Consider the following 22,690-nt stretch of genomic DNA (forward strand, 5'->3'; position numbering starts at 1 on the left):
ACTGAAGGTGCTTGCTTGTCTGTTTCTTGCTTTCTGTTAAATATTTCTTATTCCTTCAGACTGCACTGCAAGGACCATTTCACTGTCCCCTTTGGCTTCTGCATCTTGCCTCCAGTGTGAACAGACAGGTAATAACCATTCAGCAGGGCCATTACCTCTTCTAAAGACTATTATCAAAATGGTCATTATACCTAATGGAGATTATTACAGGCAGCTTGAGAGGTTTTTTTTAGATACATCTCTACAGTAATAGGTGGCCCTTTTTAGCCTTATACATCAGTGGGAATAATACTAGAGCACAAAACACATGGCAAATGCTATTTTTCATCTTTTTTTAAAATTTATTTTTCCACTACTGACTTCTGGATTAAAATGTTTTATACAACATCTGTGAACACAGCCTGTTGATAAGTATATCAAACTACAAATGCAACAATCAAGAATTACGTGTTTAAATGGAGTCAAAGTGTATCTTTTCCCTAAAAGCTATGAAGTTACAAGTTAAGAAGAAATACTATAATACAGCAAGTTTCCAGGTAGGTATGTACTTCATAAAACAGCTAAACCACATCTGGAAAAGAATCTCAGCCTGTTTCCCTATGGAAAAAGAGACCAAATGAAACAACTACTTATTCTTTCTACAGCAGCATTTATTTTCTAATTCATGCTATTTTTCTTTTGCTTTCAATTTGCCACGTAAAATCTTGGCTAATAGGAGACTTGAGCCTAACTCTTGAAGAGATGTATCTTTTTAATCTACTTCAGCAACTTTCTGACTTAGTCCATGGCACTTACAAGAATATTTTTTACATCCACACTAGTGTGCTATACTGCAAAAAGCAGCACCACACAAGCTAATATGCACGTACATCTCAGGTTTGGCACAACTGATTTTAAAGAAATGCTATCCACAGTAATGGACTAGGTGGAGAGGGGTGGGGGAGGTGGTGATCATTTTCCCAGTTTATTCTTGCTTCTCAGATAGAGAATACTGGTATTATTTATACACATCCTTTGAAATTTTCAGTGTTATGAGGCACAGATTCAGATTCAGTGTGCCAGGTCTACTGGTAACTATGTCTCTTTTTCTCTCAGTTCTACTCTGTGTTCAAATCACAGTTCAAAGCAACCCTCTTCTAATAGGAACTGAGTGGATATGAGGTTATTATGAGTATTTTCCTTGTCTTGATTATCCCTGTTACACATTGATTATACACCTTTCTGTTTAAAGAACCTTCTTTCTTTCTTTTGAGATATGTACTCTGTCTACTCTGCTTCTAATAATGGCACTTATCACTTGAAGGGAATCAGAAATGGCCTTCTTACCTAGCCTTGTATTTTCCTTTTTTGCCATATAGTTCATTCATCTTTTTTTTTCCTTTTTTCTTTTCATTTTTTGGTAGCTATCCGGATATCTCCCAAACCCATTATATTTCTCATCACACAGTTCTTGCTGAAAGGATGCAAGAACTTCTCTAAGTCTCGCTGTCTCTTTCTGACACAGCCTGAGCTAACAGGATAGTGCTGACCTTTAAAATGTACAATAACAGCTGTAACCAAATGGTGATCAGAAAAGAGTTTCTGCCCTGAAATATATTTTCCAGAATCCTGCTTAATAATGGGGGCATTTTTGAATCTATTCATAGCTCTTTAATCTCAATCCATTATTCACCAGTAGACTCTTATAGTCAGACAATTACGAAAATCTAAATGTGGTCGTGGCTTGCACAGAAGCAGAAACAAAGACATCTAATATAACTTTTATTTTGTGGCTTGTACAGCAGATAAATATGAATAAGATCCTTCTAAGCATGACAACATGTATGCCATCTTGTGGCTTGCCTGTTACAGAAAGGCATTAGGGTTTCCCACCTTTTTGCTCCTTTCACTTCTCAGTTGTTCCACAAGCATCAAACACATGACTATCATTGTGTGCTCAGCCCTTATGGTCTCCAGAGTGCAGGCATCTAGGAGCTTGAATCTTTTCCTGCATTACAGTCTTATAATTTGTGGCAGCAAACCATCTGTTACCCAGCACCTTTGATGTTAACAAGTTACAGTGCCAAGATGAAGTAATTGACCAAAAGAGTCTGTTTGCCTTGAAATACCACTGGAAAGAGAAATCAGAAGATAAACTTGTGATTCCCCAAACATGATGATAGTGTGTGACAGGCACGATGCTTCAATCACATAATGTCGTTACTGACTGCTAATTAATTCTCCCCCCAAACCCCCTCGTAAATATAAGTGTAAAATATGACAGATTTGGGGTTTTATTCACACCTAGCACTAAGGAACTCTCTCTGCAAGAGAGCAGTGGTATAAAATTTAAGAAAAAAATAAAAAATCAACTAAACTCTCTCTGAGAGCTGCTCGACATACATAAGGGGAATGAAGTTGCTGTGGCAGATGGAAAATCTTGTGCTCCCTCTTCAGGAAACACCTTTCATAATTAATAAGGACTTGGCCCAGATCTGTGGTTTCTCTCAAGTGAAAAAAAAAAAGTCAACAGTTAATAATACTTGCATTAATTTATAGTAGCCAAGGACTGCCACACTTAAAATTACAGATCTAAACCAGCTGTGTTAAGGTCTATCCCTCTATCCCTTTATTTCCTCATTTGCAGCAGGAAAATATGTGAGTAGAATAGGGGCAGTAATAGAAGGCTTCTTGATAACTTTAATATTAGCAAGATCTTTTTCCTATTGCCAGAGTCGCTGAGGGGTTTAACAGCATGAAATCCAGGAATTGTCACTTCACTTAACCAGTGGTTTATAGATTACTTGAAAGAGAGAAATGAAATGTAAAGTGGGAGAGTGATTTGAATAGAATTTTTTTTTTTTTTTTTTTTTTTTTTTTTTTTTTTTTTAGTATATCTTACCTATTCAATCAATTTGCTGGTTTCAGTCTGTAGGAAAAAGCATTTAACTAGTTGGACAGGCAAGCCTCACTGCCCTTTACACAGCATTTAAGTTATCAGTATGTGAATTACTTTGCTAGTTTGCAGCATCCTTTGACTCTGATGGGGAAGAAAAAAAAGGAGTGAGAGAGGGGGAGGGAGAGAAAGAAAGCCTGCCAGCTATTCGTGAAGTAAATGTTCCCATTTCTTTTAAAATACAATAGCGGCTGTAATTTTGTCACATGCATCTGTTGCTATCACCTCTCACTTTGTGCTGAAGTGCTCACCAGAGCATTTACAGAAGTGATTCTTCCTCCCACCCCTGACATCTGCCACTGAAAATGCTGCATTATTCATCAGCGTGCTAATGGCAGGTGATGAGATCTTTTCACGCTACATCCCTCTCAGTAGGTGTTTATTACTCTGTTCACCAGCAGCCCTGCTATTACTGCAGGGCCAGAAGAACTCTACATACTCGCTTGACAGGTAATGGGAAACGTGCTTTGCTCACTTGGCTCACAAGTGCAGATGAAGGTTATTACCAGGGCAGCTGCAATACCGTGGGTGCAAAGAAGTCGGTCACTTTAAGTGAACAGCTTAATTCTGGAAATCCATACAAATCATGTCAGCACTGTGATAATCCATCTTCTTTATCTTCTATCATTTCAGCAGTCATCACACTAATAATTTTCTCCTCGTTCACCTGTGGTCTCTATGACGGGGTGGGGAGGGGAGAGGGGGGTGCAGGAAGGGCGGGGGAAGGGAGAGGAAGGTAGAAAAAGAAGATGAGTTTGGCTTAGTGTCTGACGATCACACTGGTGAGGAATTTATCCCTGTCCAGTAAGCAAGATGCTGTCTTCTGTGTGTGTGTGCTTGCATTGGTGTATGTGTGCATGACTGTTTGCATCTTCAGGAGGGAAAAAACCTTGCAACCTTGAATGTGTGTGTTTGATTAAAAAGAAAAACACACAAACCCAAACCAGTTTGACAAGTAAAGGAAATCTTTACTGATGTATTTGAAGCCTTATGACAAAAATAATGGAACATAAACAAGCCAAGCACACAGGGAACTGAAGGAAAAGGAATTATTTTTACTTCAGAGAAATCAGTTCACTAACAAGCCTTGCCTGGTTATATTTCTTCTAGGTTTCTCATTTAGACACATTATACTGTCCTGAGCAACCCATTAAAAAATTCACACTGCACTAGGAACAGGCAGACTTTTTTTGGTTGTTGTTTTTGTGTATAATTTAAAGACACAGCCTTAACTTCACATAAGGGCTAGCACTTTCTGAACCTATTGTTGCCTTTCCTAAAACAAAAGTTGTACTGAGTATGCAGAAATTTCTCAAGTCCCCTGAAATAGATAATGTGGAAAGGCTCTGTCTTTTTTAGAACATACCCTCCCAGATATAAAAGCTAGAGAGATTCTGAGATAAGCAAAATTTGCTGCAATTTTATATGCGCTACCACTGCTGCACTACACCTGTTTACCTGCTAGTACAGCCTGCAATAATGAAACAAAACTTTGACAGAATGAAACTTTTCTTCTCAGAAGACTTTCATCCTTAAATTCCTGTTTCTTATTGCCACGAATTAACTTCAGGGTTGCTTGTTGTGCCTAGCAGAGAGAAAATGTACTTTAACAGAGGGAACTAAAGGTAGAAGAAAATAAGAAGGTTTCAGTCACCTGTTTTGTTTTTTCATCTCTCTGTTTTTGACAAGTACATTTATTTTTATCTGTTGAGTTTCTACATCAGTCTAACTTACCAAACTGGTAGATGGTCCTAATAAATTAACATATTTGCAAATTAAAAAGGAAGATAGAGGCACAAGACAAGATTTGTTAGAGATTTTGATAGTTACTGACACAAGTAACTCAAATGAGGAGAGAGTAGAACTGTCTCAAGATGGAGAAGTATGTGTGTAGGAGTTTGTTTGCACCTGTGATTGAGGGATGCTTCGTGCTGTGGAGGGACTGTGGTGAGTGGCTAGATATGTTCATGGAGTTATAGTTGTAAAGAGTTAGTCCTTGCCTAGAATTTAGACAGGGAAACAGAAAATCCTGGAAATGCAAAACAGTTTTTGAAAATAATTAGTTGCCTTGTTTAGTAAATGTTGATTCCACTGAGTGATCACTTCTCATTCCACTGATAGCAAAACCTGTAGGTTATTTCAGGCTCTTATTTCTCTATTTCAGTGTATAATACTACCCCACTGTAGCTTCAGCTGAAGGGTTCAGTAAGATTGTAACAGACTGAATAAGAGAAATTGTAATTCACTTAAGATTTAATATGAATTCAGTTCATAACAAGATGACAGCATGGATGCATTTGCTATATTTGAAAGTGATTATTTTCTTTTATATGTATATGATTGAAACGCTACCAAAGGAAAATTTCTATGTGCAAGCAAAAGACAATATCTAATGCCTCTCTTACTGCATTTCTGGTGATGTCAGCACTATGATTGAAATGTAATTGTGATAAAAATGTAAGTCTTTATGTTGGGCCCAGTAGGTGATCAAGAGGAGTTACATTTAAGAAATCACTCTTCTTCTCTATGATATTAATAAAAACACAGTAAAGAGCAATGTTATGTTAAAAACATATCTAGATAACATAATGCTGAATATGAGAAAGAATATAATGACCTCCTCCTTACTCTGATTTCCCCATCAAAGTGATGGAAACCAATTTGAACATGTGAAGGCATTCTGCCCATTTTCTCTAGGCACATATACACTTTTGTCTACCAACTGAGGTAAGAAGTGAGTGGGATAACAAAAGATAAAGAAATCTGTAAAATAATAAATATTAACGTTATTGTGATATTGGCCAAAAGGAAAATATGGCCTACATAAAGTTTTAAGAATCTAGAGCAAAGCATATTCCTAATTAGTATCAACTTCCATTCCAATTTGACAATGAATAGTTTGTAGAATCTTATACCCAATCTGCTGAAGATGACACCCAAGACCACAGTTTGTCAAAAGTATTTTGAAATACATAGCAAAAATAGTCAAAGATGAGAGTTTCTGTCATACACAAGTAGCAGAATTTAGCATATTACGTTGGATTCTTTTTGGAGAGAGGGAGCAGCCAACACAGTCCTGCAGATGAATCATACCTCTCTCTCTCTCTTTCTCAGTCATCAGTATTTAGGTGAAGAGGGAATGTGATGTCTTTGTGCTCATGGAAACAGGAACATTTCTCTTTCCAGTGAACTAATAGAAATTTTAAGGAATTTTTTTCTCTAACTGGTTGAAGAAATTTCTCATCAGACTTTTCAGGAATAGTCTTTATTACAATGCATGAAAAATTAATATCTCAAAGTCTGGCATTTTTGACAGTGGAACATCTTGAGCTTTGAGTGAATTCTTTTGCTTCAAATTATCTGCTTCATAATTTAAACTAATGCTCCAAAGGCAGAAAATAATGTGCTGGTGTTATCAAACAGTATCCTTATCCACCAGACCCATGTAATGTTCATAACATCATATGAATTTTTGCATTTCTTTAGGCTTGTTCTTTTTCTCAGAACATCTCAACCCCCAGAATGTAACAGAAATTTCTGTAAAACTCATCTTGGCTGTTAAGTTATGCTTGCACATGTGCAGGAACAATTTTTAGCTTGAAAAAGCCCATTCCTTATAGCCTTGACATTTGTTGCTATGGTCCATACTGATAATCACTTTGGACTACAGAAGACACTGAATTATTTTCACTTGTTGTTAGACTAACTATAGTTTGGATGGCCTTTTTATTTACTCAGAGCTGCTATGACTTGTGATTTCCTCTGTTTGCTTTACCCAGCTATATTTGTTTCACAAAGATGATTGCACAGGATAAAGCTAAAACTTTTCCCAGCAATTCTTTGCCCATACATACATTTTTGTACAACAATGGATTATACAGCAAGTAAATTATTTTAGAAATAGAAAGTGATTTTGGAGATATGTGGTTGATCACATTGGTGACACAGCCCCCAAGGATGCTGAAGGTTGGACTGTAAGCAATAGATTGATAGAAAACAATTCACATGGGAAAATCCACATTCCTTGGGCACCACAACTAATTTCATGTAGTTCAAGGCCTCAGGAGGAGGAGAACAACCAGTACCTCTCTCACAAGCTTTAATGAATGTTGTATTATTTCCTTTTATCTTTACATATCAAATATCCATAATTTAACAGTTTTATAGTGATTTATGGACTGTTGCTTAGCCATGCTGGGTGATAATTGTTTGTTGGTTTGGTTTTTATGTTGCTGTGGTGGTTTTTTGTTGCTGTTTGTTTGGTTTTTTTTAAAAGTTGTTAATGATATAAATGAAAATATGTCTACATGGAATGTACTATACAGCTAGTAAGCTGTAGACTTAGTTATTATGTGTGACTTGCAAGCAGCATTTTGAAAAATTAGTGGATTTGAGTTGGTTGCATTGTTTTACATCTATGGCTTGTTTGATGTGAGTATTAAAGTGGGGCTTTTTGGCTTTGCTTTTTTTTTTTTTTTAAGGAAACAAATCTTTCTCAAATTAACTCTGAAACTGGAAATTTTTGGGTTGAAAAAAGTGACAGCAATGCTGATGGCACTGCTCTGGAGGAAAAAGAGAAGCTTTCTCTGTGGCATTGATCTATACACAGGCTGTCATGTTTGCCTTGCCTTGATGTCCTCAGGAGGACAGAGGTAGTCTTTTGCTTGGAATGGCAGTCAGACAAGTTGTCGAGAGATGACAGTCAATAACCATGAACTCTACATTAAACAAAAGAAGTTGTTATGGACCATCTGAAAAAGTAAAACAATGTTTTCTCATGAGGTACTATCCATCTTGCGTAGATTCAATGCAACATCTGTGCACTTAATTTATGTCCTTACTACCTACTCCTAAGCTGTCTAAATAAATGATCTTTCTCCTGTCTTGGCCTGCTAACACTGAAAGCTGAGTCTTTTGAAGCTTTTTACTGAGGAAATGTAGTGATTGTCTGAAGACCAGCATAGCTGACTGCTCCCATGCAGTTGTATTTGTAGTTACACGATTCTTACAGTTTTCCACCAGAGCACTTATCTACATCATATTTTCTTCCTTTCCATGTTGAAATTATTTATGTACCAAACCTGTTGTTTATATACAGACACAAGCCAATTTTCTTTCTTATATAATGATGTAGTACAATGTAAATAATTTAATCCTAAAGTCTGAGCTTCATTTGGGCCTGTATATACCTTCTGTATACACCTAGCTTTATCTCTGTCATTACAAGCCCCACTACATGGGTGGAAGTCATCGCAGTTGTAAGATTATGCACAAGTATCAGTCTTTGATGGGGTAGGACCTTTCTGTTTCTTAGTTTGATGCTTCCAAAAGGAGGAGCTTAGGCTGGATGCAATGTGAAACATAAAATCTGTAGACGTTGGCTTGCATCTATAGATGTATTCTTTTGATTTCTTCATGGAATACAAAACATTTCCTTGTCTTAACTGATAACAGCTGTCTTACCTCCAGTATTTAGAAAAAAACCTAAAACAACAAAACAATGAAAAAGGAAGTTTTATTTTAAATTCCTCTTTTTGTTCACACATCTTCTTCTCCCTCCTACATCTTTTTCTTATTCCTAAAGTTTTTTATATTATGAGTAAAAGCTCTGGAGGAGCAGGCTCAAAGTGTCTGTCAAGTAGATTTTTTTCCAGAGTAAAAGGTGCTGACAGACAAAAGAACTATGTCATGAAAAATTTATAACCAAATTTCCCACAACAGAGAAGGGGTAAAACCACCTCACATATTAAATGCCAAATCTTCATGTATATCTGCTCCAGTGCTGATTCAATGGCAAAATAACTTTCAAAATGTTTTATGGTCCAAGGCAGCTATAAAGTAGCTGCACTTGTCATTTTAGTAGACTAAAATCAGAATTATACTAATATTCAGTGGGCTGACAGCAATATATTATCTTGTCAAGCAGGAAATCTGAGTTTGCAGGAACACATTGTTGGTTAGAGAGAGGAGCTGTATGAAGGATGCATTTAATTACATAAATAATAACAGTAATGATAAACTATAAAACTACTTTTACACACTAGAATATATATAATATGTAGATACACATATTCATCCATATTCATGTAAGAACATATATAAGCTTTCTTGAAAATACCAGTGCATATTCTAAGCTAATATCTCAGCTTTTGCATACCTTACAGCTCTTCTTTGTATAAATATATTTTTCACATTAAAATAAAACAGAAAATAGTTTTTGAAATAAAATAAGTTATAAAATGATGGACCAAGCATAGAAGGATAAGACTTTATATGTGCTCATTGATCTTAGGCTGAGCAAGGTAGAGTAAGAAAAAAAGAGTTGCTGTATTTAGAATCATTACAATGTTAGCCCTACAAGAAAATCCTTCTTAACAGAGATTTTTGTTGATGTACAAAGGTGTAAGGAATGCAGCAAATAAAGGGATACACATCTGCATTTTTTTCCACCACGAGAAAACAAATTTTACAGTAGTTTTTAATGCAAGGGAGCACACAAAACCTTTGGGAAAACAAGACAGGTTCTTCAGTTCGTATTTGTTCAGAAAATAGATGGAGGGACTTTGCAGCATGATTTCTTGTGGCGCTGTGCTAGTTTGAAGCAAGCTGGAATGTTTTGGTAAAAGAACTAGATAATGGGCAGTGAAAAGGGAAACATGGTTTTGTCTCTTTGCTCACAGTCCCGCTGAGAACTCTGGGAAGAAAAACATTCTCCATTTTGTCTTTCATTCTGCCTTTGTCTTCAGACCTAGTCACATCTTCTTAACCCCACTGCCACTAACCTTCCTTCTTAACCTCTTGGCTGCTCCTCTATTCTTCCCGGGAACTGGGGTAAGGTTGAGAGGGGCCGGGGAAGGTGTTGGGGTGGTTTGAGAGCCCTTCTTGGGGACTCAGGTTTCTGGGAGGGGAGTTGTGCTTCTGTATTGTTTATCCTTTGTATATTTCTGTATATAACTGTATATCTTGTGAATAGCTGCTTGTATATTTGCTGCTGTAAAATAAATAGCTTCATTTATATTCCCAGAGGCCGTCTGAGTTAGCTGGGGCAAATTCAAAAGTGTGTGTGGGGGCGGGTTAATGCCCAAACCATCACATTTTTTAATTGGCTTTCCCAATGTGGGGCAAATTTATTTGAGTGACTGGTAATTAGCTCTGGGAATTAAAATGAAGCTAATAAAGCAGCTATTGTACTTGTTTGGGGCGTTATTCTGATCTGGTTTCGTTTTCTTGGCATTTAGCTGGATAAAAGCTCAAATTGTTGCTTATTTCATTGATTTAGCTTATAAGAAGGCTAAAGCCAAAGTCTCAGATATGTTCTGGTGCTGGGGTGATTTGATTCTTGGTTATGCTGGTTTTAATGTCACTGAGAATATTACAAGTAACATTACAGGAGCACTTATCAATAATGTTACTATCCATAGAAAGTCTGCTTTAAACACTGTGCTAATGAGAATGATTCAGCCTAAGACTCGGATTCCAGATGTTTGTTTAGGAAATTGCTCATGTAAAACCGTTTTAATTCTCTCAATTTTTAATGTATGTCTTATGATTTTAATTTTCATATTGATTTTTGCACTATATGTGAAAAATTCAAATGTAGTTCCAAAATTGAAAGCTAAAAAGGGATCTGTTTTGAGAGTAAGCAACTCAGTGTCTCAAATTCCTTTCCCCCTGCCAGCCTCTGCCCCTCCTTCTCCAGATTCTGGGGAATCTGCCAATGTTTCCACCAGGAATGTAAATAATGATAACAATAACAACAGGCAGAGTTTGGCAGGAGTCCCAGGAGCACAGGCAGATACCCAAAATCAGAATGTTCCTAATAACAACGACAACACTGGTAACACCAGCTCAGCCAGTTCAAATTCCCAGTCAGCAGACCAGAACCAAAATCCTGCTGCTAAATGCAAGGCAGATTTGAACTCACAAGCTCCAGGTCAGACCTCCAATAATTCAAACCCTCCAGCAGACACGTCCAAGTCTGTTGCTGCTCAGGCCCTTCTGGCACCTGCTAAGGCAAAAGCTAAGACAAAGTGTGGTTCGCAGGAGGATTTAAGAGAGGGGACCTCTGGTGATCAGCAAGAGGAGGAAGAGGAGGCAGTTAGCCTGTGAGACCTTGCAAATGTGCTGAGACATCAATACTCAAACGAGAAGAGCGGTGTGAGGTTAGCTGCCAAGAGAGAGGATGGTTCCAATGAGTTTAAGAGTGCTACCAGAAAGGTTCTGTTTGGCCAGGGACAACCAAGTCAAGAGGAGGAAGAGGAGGAGGATGACATCCAGGACTCCAAGGATCCTCTCAGAGAAGTCAGGGAAGTTAGAAAGGAATACTCAAGGGAATCAGGTGAGCCGATCCTAAGCTGGCTAGTGAGATGCTGTGGCATTGGTGCTAATGCCCTGCAGGTTGGAGACAAGTCTGCCAAGCAGCTGGGACCACTCACTAAGGAGAGTGAAGTGGACAAATACCTAGCAAGTCCTTTTGGTAGGGTTAGCCTGTGGACACGCCTTCTGTTGGCTGTGGCTATGAGATATCCTTCCCAAGATGATTTGCCATGGGCTGCCAAGAAGTGGAACACCATTGAGCAGGGAATTAAGCTTCTGAAAGAGTTTGCTGTGAAGGAAGTGCTTTATGGAGATCATGGCACCCATGAGCCTGATGATATTCGTCTTGGAACAGGTCTCATGAAGAAGCTTATTAAGCTTGCTCCTTCATCCTATGCTACCATCTTGGCCAGTAAATTCCTATCAAGGAGTGATAATGGAAGGTCTTTCACTGTTGGTGAATTCACTGATCAGCTCAGGCAGATTGAGGACAGCTTGTCACATTCTGGTCTAGTCTCTGCCATACAAACTATGACTACAGATATTAAAGATACCATGAAAGAACTGAAGGAGGATCTTAAAAACATTACCAATCTGGTAAAGGATACCATTCCTGCATCATCTGAATGGGTGCATGTTTCTGCAGTCAGGAACAGACACCCACCTCCTGCAAGGCAATTCCAGCCCAGCAGGAGACAAATTCCACCCAGACATCAGCAATCACGTGCGTCACCGTGGATAATTCTGCATGACACATATGGTGAGAACATGAACAAGTCGGATGGTAAACCTACTTCAGCTCTTTGAAAGAGAGTCAGGGATCTGCAGAGTGGTAGAAACAGAGGCAACAATGCCAAGAAAGTAGCTGTCACTTCTTCAGCTCCCGAGAGCAACTGCAATTGTTCCAACAGTTGCAATTCCTCTCACAACAACACCAATCACGGTGTACACCCCACATGCCATGTTCAGCATTAGGGGTGCCCTGTCTCCATCCAGGAGGAGGAAAGGGATAGTGGAGAGAACCGAATCTATTGGAATGTATTCATTAAGTGGCCTGGCAGTTCAAAAGTTTGGAAATACAGGGCTTTAGTTGACACAGGTGCTCAGTGTACTTTATTGCCATTCAATTGCAATGGGACAGAGTCCATATCTATTTTTGGAATCACTGGTGGATCTCAAGAGTCAACTAAGATACAGGCTGAGATCAGTTTAACTGGTAAAGAGTGGAAGACACATACTATTGTAACTGGTCCTGATGTGCCTTGCATTCTGGGAATTGACTTTTCGAGACAAAGTTGTTTCAAAGATCCTAAGGGTCACAAATGGGCTTTTGGCATAGCATCTGTAGAGATTGAGAAAGGTAAATTGAAATTGTCCATCAGACCTGAACTTTCAGATGAATCTGCAGTTGTGGGACAACATGACATAGAGGACTTGGAACTGCTAATTGCAACTCAAACTGTTCATCACAGGCAGTACATAATTAACCGTGACTCTTTGTTGCCCATTCATCAGCTGATTCGTCAACTGGAGAGTCAGGCTGTCATCGAGAAAGCTCATTCACCTTTCAACAGTCCCATCTGGCCTGTGCATAAGCGTAATTGAGACTGGAGGCTGACAGTTGATTCTCGTGCCCTCAACGAGATGACTCCACCCATGAGCACAGCTGTGCCGGACATGCTGGAGCTCCGGTACGAGCTGGAATCGAAGGAGGCTAAATGGTATGCAACCATAGACATTGCTAATGCTTTCTTCTCTATTCCCATAGCAAAGGAGTGCAGGCCTCAGTTTGCATTCACCTGGAGAGGAATCCAGTACCAGTTCAACCGTTTGCCTCAGGGGTGGAAACACAGTTCAACCATCTGTCATTCAGTCATCCACTATGCACTGGAGAAAGGTAAATCTCCAGAGCACATCCAGTACATCGACCACATCATTGTGTGGGGCCAAACTGCTGAGGAAGTCTTCGAGAAAGGTAACAAAATCATTGACATTCTGTTGCTAGCAGGTTTTGCCATTAAGAGAGACAAGGTCAAAGGACCTGCCAAAGAAATTCAGTTTCTCGGAGTGCGGTGGCACGATGGTCACCATCACATTCCTCAAGATGTGATCAACAAAGTCTCTACCATGGCAGTTCCCACCAGTAAGAAGGACACACTTTCTTTTCTTGGTGTGGTGGGATTTTGGAGACTACATATTCCTGGTTTCAGACAAATTGTCAAACCTCTGCATGATGTGACTCGTAAGAGAAACAATTTCGAGTGGGGACCTGAACAACAAGCAGCCTTTGATCAAATCAAGCGAGAAATAGTCCATGCAGTGGGCTTGGGACCTGTGAGATCTGGTCTGGAGATAAAGAACATTCTGTACACGGCTGCCAGTGATAATGGTCCAACTTGGAGCCTTTGGCAGAGAGCTCCAAATGAGACACGTGGTGGTCCAGTTGGTTTCTGGAGATGTTGCTACAGATGTTCAGAGACAAATTACACTGCAACTGAGAAAGAGATACTAGCAGCCTATGAGGGAGTGAAAGCAGCTTCTGAAGTGATTGGATCTGAGTCATAATTGCTTTTAGCTCCTAAACTGCCAGTTCTAAACTGGATGTTCAGAGGCAAAAGTTCATCACCATGGCTATGTTAACCCAATGAGCACGAATGGGTAATCTTGATCGACCTGGTCTGGTGGAGGTGATCACCAACTGGCTGGAAGGCGCAGACTGTACAAAACCTCCAGAGGAGAAAATAACTCGTGCTGAGGAAGCTCCTCCCTATAGTGACCTCTCTGATCAGGAAAAGAACTATGCTTCATTCACAGATGGTTCCTGTTGTCTTGTTGGGAACAAGCGAATATGGAAGTCAGCAGTATGGAGTCCGACCAGGAGAGTTACTGAAGCGAGAGATGGAGAGGGAGAATCCAGTCAGTTTGCTGAGGTAAAAGCTGTCCAACTTGCTCTTGATGTGGCTGAATGTGAAAATTGGCCTATCCTTTACCTCTACATCGACTCATGGATGGCAGCCAATGCTCTATGGGGTTGGCTAAAGGACTGGAAGAAGAATGGTTGTCAGAGGAAAGGAAAGCCTATTTGGTGTGCTGATCTATGGCAGGACATTGATGCACGGCTGGAGAGAATTCCAGTGAAGGTGCGGCACGTAGATGCACACATGCCTAAGAGCAGAGCTACTGAGGAACATCAACACAACCAGAAGGCAGATCAAGCTGCTAAGATTTCTCAAGTTGATACCAACTCTGACCTTGACATCGACCTTGATTGGAAACACCGAGGTGAACTGTTCTTAGCTCGGTGGGCCCATGACTCATCTGGACATCAAGGCAGAGATGGAACATACCAATGGGCTCGTGATAGGTCAATTGACTTGTCCATGGATACTATCACCTAAGTCATCTACAACTGTGACATTTGTGCTGCTATTAAGCAGGCTAAACGAATTAAGCCCTTATGGTATGGTGAGAGATGGTCAAAGTACAAGTATGGTGAAGCCTGGCAGATTGACTACATCACTTTACCTCGATCTCGTTCTGGCAAGCAGTATGTGCTGACGATGGTAGAGGCCAGCACTGTATGGTTGGAAACCTATCCAGTTCCACATGTTACTGCACGTAACACCATTGTTGGTTTGGAGAGACAGACCATGTGGAGACATGGAACTCCAGAGAGAATTGAGTCAATGGTACTCATTTCAAGAACAATCTTGTGAAAAACTGGGTGAAAGAGCATGGTATTGAATGATCTATCACATACCCTAATATGCACCAGCTTCCGGGAAGATTGAGCGCTACAACGGTTTGCTGAAAACCACCCTAAAAGCCATGGGGGGTGGAACCCTAAAAAACTGGGACAAACATTTAGCACAAGCTACCTGGTTGGTAAATCGTAGAGGTTCAGTAAACAGAGCAGGACCTGCACAATCAGATTTGGTCCAAACAGGAGACGGTGATAAAGTTCCTGTTGTACATGAAAGGAATCTGTTAGGGAAAACTGTTTGGGTATTTTCTCCTTCGGGTGAAGGGAAACCTGTCTGAGGGGTGGTTTCTGCTGAAGGTCCTGGTCATACATACTGGGTAATGCAGGAGAATGGTGAAATCCAGTGTATTCCACAGAAAAATCTAACCTTAGCTGAGAGAGTTTAAATTCAGAGTGTGTAATATAAGCTGTTAGGAGTTTTCTGTTCTAGATAACATCGGCGTCCAACACTGAGAGAAATCTACAGTACAGGAGCACAAACCCAACATCACCTGGGAGTCCCTGTTCTGAGCTTTTGAATCACCTATATCTGATTGAAGTGTGAACTGAACTTGTATATATTGCTTTATTGTAAGTATTGGTTTAGATTAGATCAGGTAATTCTCAGCGATACTCTGAGTGATGTAGACAGGGGTGGATTGTGCTAGTTTGAAGCAAGCTGGAATGTTTTGGTAAAAGAACTAGATCATGGGCAGTGAAAAGGGAAACATTGTTTTGTCTCTTTGCTCACAGTCCCGCTGAGAACTCTGGGAAGAAGAAGTAAACATTCTCCATTTTGTCTTTCATTCTGCCTTTGCCTTCAGACCTAGTCACATCTTCTTAACCCCACTGCCACTAACCTTCCTTCTTAACCTCTTGGCTGCTCCTCTATTCTTCCCGGGAACTGGGGTAAGGTTGAGAGGGGCCGGGGAAGGTGTTGGGGTGGTTTGAGAGCCCTTCTTGGGGACTCAGGTTTCTGGGAGGGGAGTTGTGCTTCTGTATTGTTTATCCTTTGTATATTTCTGTATATAACTGTATATCTTGTGAATAGCTGCTTGTATATTTGCTGCTGTAAAATAAATAGCTTCATTTATATTCCCAGAGGCCGTCTGAGTTAGCTGGGGCAAATTCAAAAGTGTGTGTGGGGGCGGATTAATGCCCAAACCATCACAGCATCTATCTAGCTTTCTCTAGAGGTGACTTCTTGGGCATGATTTAAAACAAGGACATAAGTCAGATATTTTATTTCTCACTGGATTATCCCAAACCAGTTTGTTCTTCTAGTTGCACTATCATTCTATATTTTGATTGCTATCTGACTGACCCTTTTAGTATGCACAAAACCTAAATGACACCAATGACAACCAAAAGAGATTTCTAAGAAAAGGACTAAGTACTTTTTCAAACAGTTACAAATTGTAATGTTGAATGTTTGTCTTAATGTTTAATGATAAGTCATGGCCTAAACCAAGTAGTCTTATTTCTTCTTGTGATTGAATTATTGCAAATTGCAATAGCATTAATATTTGTGAATTATCCTAAAAAAAAAGTTAAAGAAACATGTTCAGTTCAGCTTGTAATAACAATTTTTTTAAAAATCACTGATGAAAATGTTTTTGCAATAAAAAATTGAACTGTCATCTCTAACACCAGTCAGTCCAATAGTTTTCTCTCTCTGTCTTTTTTATTTTCCCTAAAGAAATATTTCAACATTGATGTATTGTTGCAGAAGACTTCCTATGGTAAGAAGGAAGATTTTCTAGTAGAAGATATTCCCTTGGTAAAATTCCTTCCAGCTTTAAGAGTGCTTTAACTTGCTAAGAAAGAGCAGCAGTGAAATGCTTACATATAAATTTCTGTCAACTGTGCTAACTACACCCACCCTTTCTTCCCAAAAAAGCAGAAAGAAAAATCTGATCCTAATCTCTTCCACATAGTCAAACCTCAGATCTTATTTACAATAAGATGGAAGTAACAAAAGAATTGTTTAAGTTTATATTATCCCTTCAACAGGAATAATAAGCACTAATTGCTGCAGTGATATTAAGTTTTGGTTAGAATGCAGCAATCTCACTGAAGATTTCTAGTGCTTTATATATGATGACAAGGGGATATTAATTTTTTGTCAATCTGCCTGTTTCCTTCTTGTCTTCATTTGATTTTATGCAACTTCTGTGAATTATCCTAAAGAAAGACACATAAATTTTCCTGATTCCTGTCTTTAGATTATAAAATTAGTTTTCTTTTTTCCTTAAGATGTGGAAGTACGCAAAATACATTTTTATTTAGTATAACATGGTAGAGTGATTCCCCCTCAAATACCAAATAAAATCTGAGGAACAATCCTCTTATAAAGTGGAAAACAAAACAAAGCAGGGAATGAATGGTTGCATTTTTATTTGTACATACCAACCTACTTACTTGTACATACATAATGTAATCCCAGATGCCCTATTGTAACAGTTTGGCTTCTACAGGACATGTTGAATTTTGAAGAGGCCATTGGTTTTGCTGATCAGCTAACAAAGGTATTTCATGTGAAGAGTAGGGTTGGACAAAACTATAGATAGGCTTCACAGAAAAACAGCATCAGCATATCAAGGCAGCCAATTCTGTGGAAAAAGCACAAAATCTATGTTTATTTAATAGAAAACTTACGATACTGTTCACTTAGTTGTGTTTTGAAATAAAACATTTTTGGACTTGGAAGTTTGAAGATTGAAAGTTGGTTAGTTTCCTTAGGGAAAAAAAAAAAAGATTTCTGCTCTGTTGCTGGAATACACTCTATATTCAAGCTAAATGGAAAAGAGGTCAAGGTGTCTTTATATGCAAACATCTGCTATTGATTTAAAAATCTACCCTGGCAAAATACAGAGTAGATATTTAAAATGTGCATAGTGCGTGAAATTACCTTCACATTATGGGTAATGCATGCCTTGTAGCAATTATGTCACTTATGCTTACACTAATTAAGTGTTGATGTGTGAGCACTAAGTTGCAATGATGTTCTTAACTAATGTACATAAATATTCCCTTTAAACTGTAATTGCACTTTGCCATAACTCAGAAGATACCCTCAGCTGGAAGTACACAGTTCTGTCACCTTAAGGAACAGATTACAAACTTCAGACTGCCACTAAACACAGTGGTTGAGTTCTGTATATTAAATTAAAGAGAAGAAAAATCCTTTTGTCATGGAGTTTACAATATAGAGTCCTTTCAGATACATTTGCATACTATCCCTTTAAAGGGAAGGGAGTGAAGTGCTGAGTAAAACAGGTTAGCCCCCAAGGGCTGAGTATCTCAAACCTGAAGGATGCAGTGTGACTTAATACACAATTTATTTGCAACAGACATTAACTGCATTGCATTTCATTTTATTCCAAAGAATAGTGCTGATCTGGAGAAATTTTTTCATGTTCTATCCATTTTGGTGAACTCAAGATTTTGGTTATGTTGATGGTTGAACATGATAATTTTATGATTTTTTTCTCCAGCCAAAATAATTCTATGATTCTATGATGGCCTAATGTCCTGATTTCTTCTGGGAAACCATTCAGGACAGCCTGCTCAATCAGCTGATGGATATTCAACACCATGCTGACATCATGTCAGATGCATAAGGGAATACCATGCTGGCTGGAGCAAAGACATGGGGCTTGTAGTTTGGAATGTATCATGAGAGACTTCATGGGGACTTCTGGCTTCTACTTTGCTGGCTGCTGGCATTGATTTGTACTTTTTCCTCTTGCTGGTTTGTTTGCCAATTGTATCTGCTGGCTTTGTTTTTTGGACACACTATTGGACATTGGAATATTCCATTAAACTCCTTATCTCAACCCACCGGGCTGTCAGAGTTACTTTTGCTCCTTATCTCTGTTGTGGGGCTTGCTTATTAGAGCTTGTCTTGAACCAGGATACCCCGACTTTATGTTGTTTCACTTTTTGTACTAGAAATCCAGTCTCTCTGTTCTAAAATTGAGGTGGAGGAATATTAAGAAGGATCTGTTGACCAGAATTCTCTTTTTACCAGGTGCAGCCATTGCCATGAAAACATAGATTAATACTATTCTAAGAGATACATCAGACCATTCCAAGCCTGATATTAGCTAGTTTTGAAAAATTAAATTAAAAAATAAAGTGTCTTTGTGAGCTAAGTATAAAATGAGCATTAGTGTTCTTCAGTGTGTATGTAAAGGTATATATTGACTTGTGCTACAGAGAAAATGAGCAGAGAACATAACAGTCTTATGACTCTAGACAGTGTCTGCTTGGGGCAAAACCTGATGTCCAATAGATCTCAATTATATTGAGAAAACCAGTACTGCTTGGAAGAAAACCCAAGACATTTATGTGGTAAGTTCTGGAAACTGTGTGAAATTCAACCTCTGTCTTTAGATACGAGTGTGTTCTGCCTCAGTTCAGGAAAACGCCTTAGTTTATCTTAGACTGTTCTTCTGGGCAAAATGTTCAGAATAGTGCTAGGCAAGCCTGTGATATTTTGGGCAAGCAATCAGCTGACAGGTCTGGCTCAAGGAGTTGTGTTAAATAGGGTTGCATCAGGCTGACAGCCAGTTACCACTAGGGTTCCCCAAGGGTCGATTTTAGGGCCAGTGCCCCTACATTAAATTAACATAGAATCATAGAATCAAAAAGGTTGGAAGAGACCTCAAAGATCATCCAGTCCAGCCTAGCACCCAACCCTATCCAGTCAACTAGATCATGTCATTAAGTGCCTCATCCAGTCTTTTCTTCAACACCTCCAGGGATGGTAACTCCACCACCTCCCTGGGCAGCCCAGTCCAATGCCAATCACTCTCTCTGGGAAGAATTTCCTCCTACCATCCAGCCTATACTTCCCCCAGCACAACTTGAGACTATGTCCCCTTGTTCTGTTGCTGGTTGTCTGGGAGAAGAGACCAACCCCCATCTGGCTACAACCTCCCTTCACGTAGCTGTAAACATTAATGAGGTCACCCTTGAGCCTCCTCTTCTATGGTAAGTTTGCTGATGATACTAAACTAAGAGTTGCTAAGGACTCCTTCAAGGGTAGAGAGACCTTACAGAGAGATTTGGATAGACTAGAGATCTGTGCAAAATTTAACATGATCAAGTGTGTGATTCTCCACCTGGTATAGCGTAATCCTTGTTATGCATACAAACTGAGGCATGGGGGGCTGGAGAGTAGTCCCACAGAAAGAGATCAAGGAAGTTTGGTTGAAAGCAAGCTAAATGAAAGTCAGTAGTCTGCTCTAGTAGTCAAAAGGATCAACTGTGTCCCTCATGGCATTAAAGACAGCATAACTAAGCAAGGTTATTGTCCCATTCTACACTGCACTAGTGTTGCTCCCCTTAAAATACTGTGTGCACTTTTGGGCACCTCAGCATAAGAAGGACATCAAACAATTATAGTGTTTCCAGAGAAGAATGTGCAGGCTGGTGAAAGGCTTTAAGGGAAAAGTATACAAAGATCATCTGAGGCCATTTGACTTGTTTTGCTTGGAGAAGAGAAAGATAATGGTTGAACTCACAGTCTACAGCTTCTTAAAGGGGGGCAGTCAAAGGGGAAGTGTTGGCTGATCTCCTCTCTTTGGTGATCAGTGACAGGACATGAGGAAATGAAATGAAGCTATGTTAGGAGAAGTTTGGTTGGACATCAGGCAAAAGTTCTTCACTGAGAGCATAATTCCCTCTAGGGTTCAGAGAGGATAATATATGGTCTCTTTACACGTTCAAGTTTATGTACACAGTAGATAAAACATTGAAGTCGAGAGACAAGCCACTGAAAGACTTAAATGCATTAAGGATGTCCTGTCCCCAGTGGTTTGCTGGAATATGTTTCAAAACTCATGGTAGATGCACAACAACTAAAAGCCTGTTCTCCTAGGAATGTAAACCCACTGGGAGAGATGTTTGGAGGACTGAAAGGAATAAATAATCTGTTTTATCAAAAGAAGAAAAGATGCCTGACGTAGAATATATAGTTACTTGAAAGTATTACCACAACTTACAATAAGAAAGTCTAGAAGGCTTTAAAGTTTCAGAGAAGCAGCTAGAGTTTAAGGTATTCCTTTTGTTTCAATTTACATTTTATTACCTCCAGTACTGCTGACAAAATTCAGCACTGCAAAAATTAAAAAAAACCAAACAACCAAACAACCAAAAAACCTAAGAAATGAACCCAATCTGTAAGAAGAAAGTCAGCAACAAATTTCTGCAATCTGAGTTTTGCTGTCAAGGGTTATATCTGGGCTGCATACTAGACCAATGACAGCTGCTTACTAGCAACCTCTCTCCCTTGTCAAAGGAGAAAGAAAAGTAAACATGGGGGAGAGACTCACAGATTGGGTAAGAAAAGTAAAGCTGAATGGGAAAACTAAAGCAACTTTAACGAAAATAATAACAATAAAATGAAAAATATAAAAACCTATACAAAACAAATTTGAACCCAACTCCCCAATGACAATTATGTCACTGTCACCACTGGTGCTGTGGGCAGGCACTGGGAAAGTCCCAGTCTACTCAACAGCAGATGAAAACTACATTCAGCAGCTGGATTATGGAACTGGATTCAGAAGAACAGGATCTAAGGCAGAAGAACTGATGGGAAACCTCCTCAGATTTTGGCTACTGGAAAAAGAGACTTAACACTTGTAATTCCTCAGCTATACACTAAAAGTGACAATGAGACATATATGGAATGGAATACCTTGTTGGTCAGCTTTGGATCATGAGATGGTTTGGATGTTACCTGCTCCCCCACACTTTAGAAAACTCACCCAGGCTACACTCAGCCAGCTCTGGAAATGGAATGAAGCTTTTATATTTACAGCTTAGCACAATATACAAGCAGATATTTACAGTATATACAGTTATATACAGAAATGTACAAGGTAAAAGGTAATATAGAAATACAACAGCCCTCCCAGAAACCTGAGTCCCCAGGAGGGGCTCCCAACTACCCTTCCACCTTCTCCCACCCCTATACTTTACTCCAGATGTTGCCTTGTGCCCCAAGGAAGAATGGATGGTTGGCCAGGGGGGTTAGGAAGCAGGTTGATTAATGGGGTTGGGTTAGAGAGAGAAATGCAGCTCAAAGCCCAGACAGAGAGTGACTCCCAACTACTTTATCTATGTTTGGGTTGTTGCTCTTATACCTCTCAGCAAGCCTATGAGTGAAGTAGACATCACCATTGTTTCCCTTTTACAGCCTGTAATCTATTTCTTCTCACCAAAACATTCTAGCTATCTCCAAAGCAGCACAGATCACCTGTCCTGTTTGCTCCTCACCATCGCACAACATTTTGCTTTATGATACTCTCAATTTGATAAACAATATGTAGCAATGAGCCTGGTTTCTAAAGGAGCAATTATAAACAAGAGCCTTTCTGCATACCAGTCCTTGGTAGTAACTCTGAACATCATGTGTAATGAGATATTATTAAATAAATTTATAATTATTCATGTTAATATTAATAACCAGGAAAAAAACTATTAAAAGTATTTATTAATATTAAATATCACAAATCCCCCTTATTTATAAGGTTCAAGTGCACAATTGTGGGTATTTACACAGGGCATTTTAAAAATAGGCAAAACTATCAAAATACAAGCATTAATTTGAGGTTTTGGAAAGAGGTTACTGCGATGCAATATGCTGCTTGCCCTCTAGAGGGTCTCGAGAGGCTCCTTTCTGC

The sequence above is a fragment of the Pogoniulus pusillus genome, chromosome Z (assembly GCF_015220805.1).
Source record: "Pogoniulus pusillus isolate bPogPus1 chromosome Z, bPogPus1.pri, whole genome shotgun sequence".
Classification (NCBI taxonomy): Eukaryota; Metazoa; Chordata; class Aves; order Piciformes; family Lybiidae; genus Pogoniulus; species Pogoniulus pusillus.